Source organism: Pelodiscus sinensis, chromosome 15 (assembly GCF_052426305.1).
Source record: "Pelodiscus sinensis isolate ZL-2025 chromosome 15, ASM5242630v1, whole genome shotgun sequence".
Taxonomy (NCBI): Eukaryota; Metazoa; Chordata; order Testudines; family Trionychidae; genus Pelodiscus; species Pelodiscus sinensis.
In genome coordinates this window covers 12,712,776-12,726,433 of record NC_143066.1, presented here as the reverse complement: position 1 = coordinate 12,726,433, position 13,658 = coordinate 12,712,776, and the positions used below count along the sequence as shown (strand labels likewise).

Here is a 13,658-nt window from a genome sequence, read left to right as displayed (position 1 = left end):
CTCATCTGAGGAACTGGGTATTGCCCAATGAAAGCTCATGATACTATATTTGTTAGTCTCTAAGGTGCTACCGGACTACTTGTTTTTAAAGTTACAGACTAACACTGCTACCCATCTGAGTATTATAAAACCAGTCTTCCTTACATTTAACAGGTCATTGACATCAAATGCTATGTATGGGACACTTCCAGTCCAATCGGTTAGCCTCATTAGCACAGTCACTACTATTGGCAGATTCATTTGTTCCCTTCTCCCTTCTTTCTCTGTTATAATTCTAATAATTCTCCTTTTTTCTCCCACTTTTTTGGAAAGTGATCAAACGCTTCACTTTTCCATGATATTAATGGAGGAAGTGTGGGTTCTGGGATGGAGGTTGGGTTCAGAAGGGAGCTTGGGGTAAGAGATTGGGGTGCAGGAGTACGTGTAGGGTCTGGAAGGGAGTTTGGGTGAAGGAGGCGGTTGTGACCTGGAACTCTGGACTGGGGTGTAGGGTTTGGGTTGTGACCTAGGGCAGGGGATTGGGGTACAGGAAGGGGTGCAGATGTTTGGGTTGGGACCTACACAGGAGGGGGTTGTGACCTGGGGTAGAGAATTGGGGTGCAGAGGGTTTGAGTTATGTGGGATAAGGGAGAAGGCGTGGGGGGCAGAGGGTTGGGGGAAGGAGTGGCCGGAGTACTTGAGTGACTGCCTGCCAGTAGCTTAGCACGTTTCTGAGGCAGCCTCCCTGCCTGTCCTGTCTCCGCACAGGGTGCAGGGGTCATGTGCGTCTGTGAATAACTACAAGCCAGAGGGGAGGGGGCATGGTGCTTTTCAGACCAGCCAGTGGGATAGTTTTGAGGTCGGGGACAGCTCGTGTTCTTTCCCCCCTTGTGAAAGAGAAGTGGCTGTGACAGCTGAGGGCATGTGAGTACGGAGAGGCAAGCGGGGAGCCTGCCTAGAGCTCCCCGCTGTGTGTGTGGGTCCATCTGGTGAGTTGGTGGGCTGGATTTGGCACCGCCCTGCACTAGCAGGAGTGGATGTCCATTTGGTTTTTTCCACTGCAGTGTTTCTGTAGGAATTTACAAATTTAATGCTAAGGAATGTTGTTTACAAAACTTTATTTAGGGCCAGAAGTGATCTCTTTAAAAAGAGGGTGAACAGTTGTGTTTAAATCGAGGCTGTTTGAAATGTTTGACACTTATTTTTTGTGATTTTTTTTTTACTATTTTAGTTTAAATTATGGCTCTGATTTTTATATTCTTCTATTTGGCAGATATAAATATTTATTGTTTTTCAGCTTTTTATTAATAATGGAGGTTGGCTCACTGTAAGTCTCGTTTAAGCCTGAGAAATATGCCAATCAGAGGATTTATCTGTTGGCTTTTATTTTTCATCCTCAAAAAGTGCTAGATCACGTGGCCAAATACTGTATAAAATTTGATTGTAGCATTTATTAATTTATTCACGCTAGAACCAAGAGGCCTTGATCAAGATTGTGACCTCATTTGTGCTAGGAGTTGTACAGATGCGGAATTAGACATGATCTCTGCACTTTACGGACTTACAGTCAGAAATACATTCTAGGGCAAAAACAATCTGTCTGAAAGTTCACATGTACTCAGACTGCTGAAGTCAATTGGAATCTTTGCATTGACTTCAGTGGGCTTTGGATAACAAATACCTATAGACAGACGTGTGTTTGAAAGAGATGATGTCTCCCTTGCAGGCTTTACTAATTTCTTGGGACTTCAGTACTGGAAATTTGTAGATAACGTGGAAGAAACTGGGAGAAGAGAAACTGGAATGATTAAAGAGCAGAAAGGCTTGATTTCCGAGGGAATATTAAAAGAACTAAGCATGAATATATTGGTCAAATGTCCACTAACTTGAGTGGTCAGGGGGAAGTGAGGACATGGCAGGGTACAATATTTTGAAGTATAAGCATCTTCTAGGAAAAAGAGAAATGTAATCCTAATAGTCCAGTGGATTAAAGCTACGTATGAAAATAGCCTAGTAAAGGGTTTGGAGCCTTTCATAATGAAAGATGCTACAAATGTAGCATGTCAATGAGTGAAATTACATTTTAAATCAGGAAGAAGTCCCTATCCAGTCTCCTGTTGAAAATCTCCAGTGCAGGAGCTTCCATGACTTCCATAGGTAGATTATTCCATTCTCCTTATATTCAGGATGTTTTTCCTGAATTTAATCTGAATTTGCTATTCTGGAGTTTGATCCCATTGCCTCTTATCCCGCCCACTGTGGCAAGAGAGGACAGTTTTTCTCTATGCCCAATTAGTGACTCTCAACCTGCACTAGTACAGCTAATAGGATAAATCACATGAGTTCATCCAAGTAATTACCATCTCTTTGCTTGCAGTCCAGGGTAAAGACAGTTTCCTAAAAAGGTTCCAAAGAGTAGTTTTGTGGCTTATGATATGTCTAGTATTGTCTTTTCCTCGTGTCCAAGGCAGCCTCTGGGCTGACCAGTTATCTCCATTTCCTCAGTTTTCATTTCTTTTTATTACTCTGTGGCAGGATTGTTTCTTGAGCACCGTGTAGGATAATTCACAGCTGCAGTTAATGCTGTAGTAGATGTTAACTGTTTTCTTGTTCAGATCTGTAATCCACTGGTTTAAGTTGACTTATGCTAGCTGGGTGATGGATTTGTAATTTTCTCTTGAGGCTCTTTTTCATTTTCATAATCTGTGTGCATGGATTTGTGGTGTCTGATGTGTGACTTATGCCACCAAGAATAACATTCAATGAGGCAAAAGAGAAGCATCACCCCATGTTTCTTGCTCAAACATGCTTGAGGTCTCACGTCTTTTTCAACATTAATTCCCATGGTATGAGCTCTGCTTTCTGTGAATGAGGAAGTATCCTACTCTTCTGGCAGAAAGATAGTGACATGACTCTTCATAAACAAGCATACGCAGTATCACTTTAAACGACATCTTCATCGTATTTTTCTGCTCCGTAGTATGAAACACTCAAGAAGCAGTTCACTAGGGATGAAATTCATCCCAGAGCAGAGGGGCCTGGGTAAGACCTGTCATACCACCTAATGTGATCAGCAAAGTGTGTGTGTGAAAGGGGGAGAGTGTGTGTATTTTCATATATATGAAAATTATATGGACTTTATACAAATTATACTTGTCCACCCCCCAGCTCAGAAGCGTGAGACGTGTCAAAGCTTATCTTCACTGTTTTTGCTGTAGGCTTTATTGGTGACTCAGAGTGTGAGATTTCTAGAAGCATAGTTGTGAAGGGGCAGGGTTTGAATAGCCTGAATAAAAATTATTTCCCATCTCAGTTAATCGAGTTTCACTTTAATGGTTTCTCCGATGTAATAATTCTACTAGTTCTTCATTCATACATAGAATCTTCAAGGAAAAAATAAAAAACAAGACCTGAATTTCTAATGCTAGGTCCCCTCCCCCCCAACATCTAAGCAGGTGAAGAGATTGCAAAGTGGTAGTAGAGGATGGGGAAACTTTTGCAGCTTCCTTCACACATCATAAAGAAACAAAACTCACATTTTTATCGCTTACATATCATTAGAGAATCCTGTGCTCAAGTAGGATGTTTAAGGCAATTGTAACTGTTCTCCTGCACTGGGATGAATAAAAATGGATAAACTGAAATGACAAATCCCTTTTTAATAATAATTGGGGTTTCTAAATCTTGCCGGGAAATGACACAAGCTTTGTTAGAACAGAGCATTAAGAAACCCAGTTTCCAACCTGCATTAATAATGTAACAATCATAGGGGAATTAATGTTAAGATATGCTATATTAAGCACTGTTAGCATAAAATGTTGAATATTCAAAGTTAGCAGTATGTCCAGGAGTCTGCCTAGGGGAGAGAGGTGGGGGCGGAGCAGGGACCTGCTGGCAGGAAAAAGGACTCTGAGAATATCTGCATCTCTGTCTACACTGGCAAGTTCTGTTGAGGAAAAGTGCCTTTTGGCGATGAAACTGTGAGTGTGCACAGTGCAGCATAGGGATGTAAGCAACTAGTCGACTATCCGATAAGTATAAGCTTATCAGATAGCCAAGTAGTGACTTGACTAGTCTCTTCCCCCTGCCCCTTGCTGCCTCTATCAGCTCTCCAGCACCTGCCTGCAGCCATCTCTGGCTGCTGCGAACAGAGGCTGCTGGGCTCAACGCAAGCCAGGATCAAGTAGTCCCGGCTCCTGTGGATGCTGCACTTCTGCATTTTAAATGTAGTAAGAGCCTGATAGGTCTTACTATATTTAAAATGCAGAGCCACAGCACAGGTGGCTCTCGGAGCTACCCCTGCTTTGGCTCTGCACAACGGTCATATTGACTAATTGTACAGTCCATACAAATTGTATTGGCTATATAATTAGCTCGGTAATCACAATTTAACATCCTTACTGCAGCATGACTTTTGTCAGGAAAACTGTCCACTTTCATTGACAAAAAACTTTCAGCTCCACTTTTTTCTTTCCTCCTTCCTTTGTTGTCAATATATATGCAACGTAGACACCTAGAAGCATTTTTTCGCTGATTCTGGCCACTGGGAAGTGGCCCACGATTCTGAATCGGCTGCTGTAGTAAGCAGTTTGAATTTTACTGCCCTCTAGCCAGGTGACCAGCTACCAATCCCACCCTCTTGTAAGCCCTGCAAAACTTAAATCCCATTTCCTGCTGGCTGGCTTTTCTGTGTGTATTCATTGAAGAGGATATACAGGCAGTCCCCGGGTTACATACAAGATAGGGACTGTAGGTTTGTTCTTAAGTTGAATTTGTATGTAAGTCGGAACTGGTACATATTGTAGGAGAAACTCTAGCCAAACATTTCTCCAGAGCTCAGTTTTATTCTCCCACACCTCACTTCCCTCAGTCCTTTATTCTCAAGCTGAGGTGTCTGCTGAGAAAAGCCGCTCCGCGTCTCCCTGGTCTGCTGGGGGGAAGCAGCTAGTGTGGGGTTGCCTCACCCCGTTTGTAAGTAGGGATCCGATGTAAGTTGGATCCATGTAACCCGGGGACTGCCTGTAATGGCAGGTTTTTTTCATCCACATGCTTGCTGAGGCATTTGATGCAGTGGATTAGGTACACTATGCAGGGGCAATCTTACAAATTGTGGTGCCCAATGCAGCCTGAGCACCTGAACCCCCCCCACCCCATCTTATGGCATCTTCCCATGGGATATAAGTGACTAGTCAAGTCACTACTCGCTCCTCCCCTTGCAAGGGTGGGGAGCAGGAGCTGGTGCTGGATCTCCACATGTGGTGGGGGATGGGGGGGGGAGGAAGGCAAGGGAGGCACTGGGTCCACTGTTGTGGCTCTGCCTAGTAAGAGCCAGGCAGACATTTAAAAAAGAGAGGCGTTGTGAGCTGGGACTGAAGCTGGTCCCCTGTTGCGGATCTGCCAGGCTGCTCTTACTACATTTAAAAGGCAAAGGTGCAGTGGTCCTGGAGCTGGTGCAAGCTGGGATTGCTCAGTCCCAACTTGTGCCACCCCCAGGAGCTAACCCCGCTGTGGCTCCACAGTTTAAATGGAGGTTTCTTGAGGTAGGGGGCAGAGGGTTGGGGTACCAGAGACAGCTTTGGCTGGGAGACCAGCAGCTCAGCAGGTTCCTTAACCAGGGCCCCTGCCTTGCGCCCTGAGGATGGGAAGGGGGGCACTTCACATCCTTTCTGTCCTGCAAAGAGGAAGCTGCTATTGGCTGGAAACTAGTCAGTGGAAACTGCTGGGGGCAGAAGCAATGTGAGACGCCTCTGCCCCCTCCCCCGGGCTCTCAGCATTCACAGAAGCATATTGCCCTGTAGCAGCCAGCTTCACTGAGTGCCGAGCCGGGCCAGGGTAGGCAGAGAGCTGGTGGAGGCTCTCACAGGCCGGATCTGGTGCCTTGGCAGGCTAAATCTGGCCTGTGGATCATATTTTGTATGAGGACAGGAGTCTGTTCAGTCCCAGAGAGAGTGCAGGTCTGGCGTGGCAGTGCTATAGTATATGCAGTACAGAGTCTCAGAGGCATTTTTAATTTTGATCATATACCTCTGCAAGACTGTATGTACTGTTATACACAGCTTCCTCAGCTCCCAGTTTTTCATTGAGATGTGCACCCATGTGGGTTTACCAGTGATCACGGTGAGCAGAAATTTCATAGTGAGCAGAAAAAACTCCCCATTGATTTCTCTCTTTCCTTATGCTGACATTCCATAGCCATGTCTTCGGGACTAGGGATGTTAAAATGGGGTTAATTGACTAGTTGAGTAGTCGATGGAATTTCCCTCGACTAGTTGATAGGCACTTCCACATTTCTCCTTTGAAATGTACAATATCCCCAGCAGGCTTTTGCATTTGGATGGTCACAATAGAGGCAGAAAGGGGGAGGTAATCAACTCGTCTAATAGTCAACAAATGCTTATCGGATAGTCTACTAGACTTTAACATCCCTATTCAGGACCACCCTGTCTCACCAGTCACTGTATGTGGTCCTGATCTCAGCTCATTAAAGTTGCACAGCCAGCAGCTACCTGATCAATTCTGACAAATCCCTACCCCAGTAGAGTGGAACAATTTTCAGCCTGTGTGATTGGAATGTATCTGGATCCATATAGCAGTGTTTCCCAGTTGGTGCTCCGTGGAACCCTGGGGTTCCGCAAAGCAAAAGTAGGGATTCCGCGAGGAGCCGCCACTCCCCCGCCCCTCTGAAAGAGAGAGCACCAGTATGACAGGATGGACCCATCCCAGGGCGGAGGTCTAATCTGTCCCGCATGCAGTCCTCACCGACCCCTCCCTTTTATGGGGCGCGCAAGGGGCAGACGCCTGTCTGTGCCCTCTGTTCTTGCGTGGCGGCACAGCAGGGCTGTTCCACCGCTGGGGGAATGCTGAGCCGGGAGACATCAGCTGCCTGCCGGCCCTTGCGTCTGGAGTGGGAGGGGGCAGGACGGGATGTCAAGATGGCACGTGCGTCAGGGGGAGGGGTTAGGAGAGTGGAGCCAGAGCGGGGAATTCAAAAGGAGCTGCAGCCACAAGAGACAGGGCAGGGGGAGGGGGGGGAGGGGGGTTAGAGGGAGACAGGGGAATGGGAGCAGAATCGGAGCAGGGGGAGAAAGCGCCAGCATTATCCCAATGCGTAGAGTAAAAGCCAGTGTAAACTGACAGAAAAGGGGGAGCGGACTGTCACTTCCTTACAGCCAGCTAGCCAGCAGAGGTGTATGGAGGCAGGGGCAGAGGGAACAGTTGCTCCAGGCTGGCACGCCAGGGGGGTGCTGTGACCCACAGTGGGGAGGGAAGCACTTCCCCTCCCCAAAGGAGCCAGCACGTGCTGCCTGAATAGCTGGGGCTGTGGCACCTGACAACTTAGTTCCAGGGCCTTTCTGCGCAGTGCGGGAGGAAGTTCAGGGGAACCGGGGCTGCACAGCTCCAACTATGTAGGCAGCGTGGTCTGCCCTGGGACTCCCCGTGCCCTCCCCCCTCAGGAAGGCATCGCAGAGGTAAGTTGCTGGGGTGAACAGCCCCTGATGCTCAAGCAACGCGCACGTCAGCTGTTTGGGGAGGGGGAGTGCAGTCGCACCCTTCTAGGAACCCATAAGTGCTGCAGGATTGCCAGCTACTGGTCCCAGCTGCCCCTGTCCAGTCCCCCCCATGAGTAGCCTGTCCCCAGCAGCACTGTCCCTAGCACTCAGCAGCACCCTGTTCCTTGCCCCAGCACCCTGCCACCCACCGCAGTGCCCAGCAGGACCATGTCCCTGACCCCAGCACCCCGCCATCTGCCCCAGCATCCTGCCCCAGCACCCCACCATCTGAGCCAGCACCCTGCCACCCAGCAGCACCCTCTCCCTGGCCCCAGCACTCACTAGCACTCTGTCCCCTGCCCCCACCAGCACAGTTGGAACCACATTAGTGAGGCCTGGGGTTTTTTGGAGGGTGTTTTGTTTTTTTGTATCTCACTTGTGTGGCCCCAACTGACTTTTCCATGGGTCAGTGACCCCTGACTCAAATCAGGTTCCTCACCCCTCTCATAAATAAAGACAATGCTAAAACCTTTTGAGTTTGACATAATATTTTATTTAAAAATGAAGCCAGGCCAACAAGCCCCCAATTGGGGCCAAACCCCCATCTCACTGCAGCATCATAACACTCCTGCACCACCTGACCCCAAATCTGAGCCTATCATACACTGGAACCCTCTGTGCTGAGCCTCTTACATCCCCAAACTCCTGCATCCCCACATCCTCAGTCTTCTGCCACAACATTCCTGCACCATCCACACATCACAAATCTGTGTCCCGAGCCCATCATACTCATAACCTCCTTGCCCTGAGCCCCTCACATATCCAGCCCAAACTCCTGCACCCTCACATCCACAAGCCCATGGCTTGCTCAGCACTCCAATCTTCCACCTGAGGCCAGCACTCCCCAGCCTGAACCCCCCTCTCCGAGCCAACATCCCCATCTCCTGCATCCAAATTCCCTCCCAGAGTTTGTACTTCTCATCCCTTCCCACACCCAAATCCCTCATTCCCACCCCAGAGACCACACCTCCTGTCTCAACCTAGTGAGAATGTATAAGAGTTGGGGATAGCAAGTGATGGAGAGGAGGGGAACAGAAAGGATGAGGCCTCAAGGAAGGAGTGGGGGGGTCTTGGGGAAGGAATGTTTGCTTGACAAACCTAGAGGTTCCTTGAAATTCTGAAACGCTGAAAAGGGTTCCATGGCCAAATACAATTGGGAAACACTGTATATAGTAAGACTGTCCCACATATTGAGGAAAAGTTGAGGTACTTTTGTTGTTCTTTTGTTCCACTCTTTGTTTCTGTGGGGAAACCATAAAGACTATTCCCACATTGGTACTTTGAGTGCAGAAAGTGGGGGCCCACAAGAGACTTTAAACATACCCTCTAGAGGCTTCTGTTTGAAAACTCCCCAAGGTCATAGATTCCCTGTCCTTGGGTGGTACGCTGTGACCACCCAAATGCAAAAGCCATTTAAGAACCCAGGAAGATGCATTTGGATATTTCTTTCTGTTGGGGTTCTCTTAAGCCCTTTAAGCCTCCCTTTGGAGAGAGCTCCCCCCTGCCCGTTATTTCTTAATAGCTGACCTTGCAGCAGTGGCCAGAGTGGGAGGGGTGAGCCCTGCAGGGCAAGAAAGGAAGGGGCCTCCAGCAGAAAGAAGAGGCAGGACTTGTGGGGGGGTTGCCTCCCCAAGCTATGGGGTCACCTACTGTCCATGCCCTTCCTTGCTCCAGGGCCAGCTTTCTAGGCTGGGAGCTGGCCAAGGAGCTACAGCTCCGAGGGTACCTTGGGCTCCCCATCATTACATGGGAGGAGGGAGAAGAGGAGCGAGAGAAACGGGGACCTTCTGAGCTTGGGCCTGGTACCAGGGAACACTTGGCTCAATGGTATATTCCCCATTGTACAAGATGACAAAGACTCCGGAAAGGGTTGAGGACCACTGCTTTAAAGCATGTAAGCATTTTCTTTGTATGCTGTTGTGTTCACCAGAACCCAAGCATTCAGCAAAGAGAATTACTCATACTGCCAACAAAGCAAGAATGAAGCTAAATGTTTTATCTGGATACTACTTGTTTAGACACTATCACCACTGCTTCTGGAGGCCTTGGGGTGGTGGTTTTCTTGAACTGATAGTTGCGTACGTGGTTGTTTATTACAAAAAAGAAACTGTTGTGAGGAAGTTGCTGTGTTCTCAGGTACATACTTGATGGGAATGCTCACATCTGAAGGCCATGTAAGAGTTGTAATCAATCCTTGAAAATGCAACCTTAGCTGTTAGGCATTTTCTTTCCAAAGATGTTTGTCCATGAAACAGTTGCTTCAGTGTAAATGAAAACAATTCAGCTTTTTTTGACCGAAACCAAGATAACAGTGCTAGTCAGAGTAACTCAGAAAAGTACCCAACCCTGTGTGTCCTGCTAACTTCAGCCTGGCCAGCTGGTAAGGTGGGATGTGATCTGCTTTGTAGGTTTGACACGAGAATGGTAAATTACTTTAGTTCAGATGATACTTAATGCAAACAGTGTTTATTGAAAAGCCCAGAGCCTTTCCAAAGTGCTTCTTCTGGGCGGATAATGGTAAATGAAGGCAGCAGTGTAACTAGGTATTTTTGGGCCTCGGGGCAAAATATTAATTATGCGCCCCCTGTCCTAAGATTAGCATGCATCATGCTCTTTACTTTTGTAGCTTATTATTTTTACTTATTGCATTTTTGTGCCCCTCATGATGCACCCAACGCGAGCCCCTTCTTGCTACGGCCCTGAACACATTTGCAACACATTTGTTTAAACAACTTAATCATAACAGGGCGTGTGATGAAATTTTTGGGTGCAAAAATTACAAAAATAATAAAGTGCTCTAAAACTTAAAACAAAAATTCAGTTTTCTCCAAATTTCAGTTGTGTTGATGTACTCTCCAGACTCCTCAAATACCTCTAAAGGTGCTCGTACCACTGGTTGAGAAACACTGTTGTAGAGCTTTTGATTTATGGTCGAGGTGGGGACCCTTTTTTGGGTTTGGTGCTGCTGATTCACAGAAAAATCAGTTGGGGGCTGCGGGGCGGGGGGGGGGGGGAGGACGGACGACTGGAGCGCTAGTGCGGGCTCCCCAATGCTGGGAGAAGCCCTAAGTCTCAGAGTCCAAAATAGGCAACCCAGGTGCTGCATCTAGTCCGCAGGCCTTAGGTTCCCCACCCATGATTTATGGGTATGTTGCCTCAAACTGTTATTGGTTCTTGCAGTTGCAGATCTTGCTTATGCCATGTTCCAAGTTTTATTTTAGTCATTGTGGGAAAACAGAAGTTATTTTCTGAACCTACATGCTGTAGTATTAATTGGGCTGTCAAGATTGGGAAGGATCTAACTGGACACAAGGTAAAGTGGCTACATTCGCTGTAATACAGATAATTGGTATATATTTGAAAAGGAAACAGCTTTATGGCATTTTATGTAAATGTACATAAATATATAACATTTTATAACATTTTGTTTTGTAATAAAATTGAACAACCCCTTATTTGAAATAATGCATAAGTGCTTTTGTGTATTACATTGGTAACTATTAGAATTATGACAAGTGTTCTTGTTCAGAGCTTGGAAATCCAATTGTATGTCCTTTTGGTTGTGAGGAAAACCTGAATGTGAACCCAAGTGCGCTGTTTTGAGTCTAAGGACAGACATCTCTGTTGCCTTTGCTTGGTTCTGTTTCACTTTGCCATTGCTTTGCAAAGTCATGAACATCAACAGGGGCAGGAACTGGAGCTGATCATTAGGGAGAAAGATTCAGAACTAACAAACACCTTCTGTCCTTAATACTGTATTGCAAGTGAAAGACACACACCTTCAATTGATGCAGTTGTTCACTGGTGCAGCGAAGAGAGTAAACATTACTACTTTCTTAGTCGGATTGGCAGCGAGTTTATTTTCAGCCTGATCCCAATCTGTTTCATACACATAGAGAGTAATGAGACAAGAATTGTGGCTTAAATGAAAGAAAATATATAGCTGAGTACCATTAGCATGTTGTGCTAAAGGGGTTCTGTGTTCTAAGTGCAGTACAAACATTACTTAATTCCCACACCACCAATGTGGAGTATCTAGGTATCTTGAAGCACAGATATGTAATGACTTACAAAGGTCAGTGTTGTCAGATTCAGGATTATAAATTAGTAGTTTCTGGCTCCCTGTCCCATACTTCATCTGCCAGTTTATGCTGTTCTCATATATGTTAGTTTTTCAGTTTATTTTTTGATTAACTTTGACGCTTAGGCTACGTCAACTCTGCAGTGATATTTTGGGATACCAGAGATATCCTGAAATAGCTATTCTGCGTCTTTGGAGTACACCCATTATTTTGAAATACAATGGGCTCGCTATTCCAACGTCCCTGTAAACCTCATTCCACAAGGAGTAAGGGACTTTTCAGAATAGTGATTTATTTCTAAATAAGTACTGTGTAGACAGTGCCAAATTTCAAAATAAGCTATTTTGAAATTGACTCGAAATAAGCTAATTATGTAGCTTATTTTGAGCTATGGGTGCAGTGTAGACACACCCTTCGAGTTTTTACTATGGCTCTGTTGCTGTGCCTTGATTGCTTTGTATTTGCAAAATTGTCAGGTGTTTGATTATAGATTAGGGTAAAATGCCATTGGGGTTACAGTAGCTAGAATAAGAATGTAGTACTTATAAAATCCTATCAGTATTGCTCAATATATCTGCCTTTTTGCCATGTTTACTGTAAAAATTACAGGAGGACCCTGAAGTGGTTTAAAAATTGAAGTTTATTAATCCTGATGTTCTCACTCGATTAGTGCAATTGCTGATTTGATTTCATAATTATATTTTTGGAAGTACACATTCCCCAGGCTTCAGTTTGCTTACTTAGGAGAGCTGTTCCATTAAATATCTGCAGTCAGTCAAATCATTCAATAGTCTTAAATTCATGTAATCTGATTAATAAGGGATGAATTTCCAGACTGATACCTGAACCATTTCTGTCTAGAGGGCTTAATTGGTGAAGCTATTAGGAGAAGTACTCCAGCAGGAGAATCTCTCACAGGAGCTGGAGCAGAGGTCTTTATGCATGACTGTGCAAGGATACAGTGCTGAACATCTGTACTGGAGATCTTCTGTGGAACAGAAGGAGGATGAACAGATCCTAAGGGCCTAGCTATACTATAGCCTGTGTCAGCAAAATTTCAGTTGCTCCTGAGCGTAAATATTCTTATCTACCTGAGTGACACAAATTTTGCTGGCATAAGTGGCAGTGTGTACAGCGCTGTATTGGCTGAATAGTTCTCAGTGGCTAATCAAAAGGGAGAATGCTCTCTCGTTGGCATAGACTGGCTGCACAGGAGACCTTACACTAGCGCAGGTACATTAGTATTAGGGGTGTTAGATATTGTGTAAGTGAATAGTTGGGTAACCACATGAAATCTTAGCAGTTACGTGACTATTTGATAGTTCCCGGAGGTAGGCCGGCAACCAATGCAGTCCCGGCCCCACTCCCAGGGAGCCCCCTGCTATCCCGCGCTATCCCCTGCTATCCTGTATCAGAGCATCAGTGTGGGGTGGCAGGTGGGAGTGAGTCTGCAAGGGGAGACAGTTTAAAAACCAGCTCCCCATGTAGACCTGATACAGAGGCAGCAGCACGGGGTGGCAGCAGCCCCTGTCCACGGGGGGTCCGAGCTCCCCGCAAACAGAGGCTGCTCCCCAGCAGCAGTCCCTATCCTTGAGGAGCTTGGACCCGCCCACAAAGAGACACTGTTGCCATGGAGCAGCCTCCTCCCCCCCCCCCCCCCCCATCGTGCTACAGCCTTTGATAGAAGCAGTAGTACGGGGGGAGGACAGAGCAGGCGAGCTGGTGCTGGGGGGAACCAGCTTTTAGGCGAGTTCCCCCCAACACCACCTTCTGCCTGCCTCCCCTGCTGCCTCTGTAGGAGCCAGCGGGGGTGGGGGGCAGGTGGGTCTGCAGAGCTGGCACACATGGAGAGCCAGCTTGAAAGCTGGCTCCCCGTGTGTATTGGCTCCAGCCTGCCCCCTCACCCTCTGTGCTGCTGCCTCTCTCTATCAGAAGCAGCAGCTCAAGGGTGGCAGGGGAGGTGGATCTGGTGCTTGTGGGGAGCTGGCATGGGCACCGGTTCCTGCTACCCTCCAACCCCTGCTGCAACAGGTGTGTGTGTGTAGGG

At 46.8% G+C, this 13,658-nt stretch overlaps 1 protein-coding gene across 3 annotated transcripts in view; it reads left to right on the top strand.

Annotated features, from left to right (window-relative positions):
- CARHSP1 (calcium regulated heat stable protein 1) overlaps positions 1-13,658 on the top strand; it is a 48,895-nt gene that overhangs the window by 1,759 nt on the left and 33,478 nt on the right. The gene's annotated exons all lie outside the window — the stretch shown is intronic.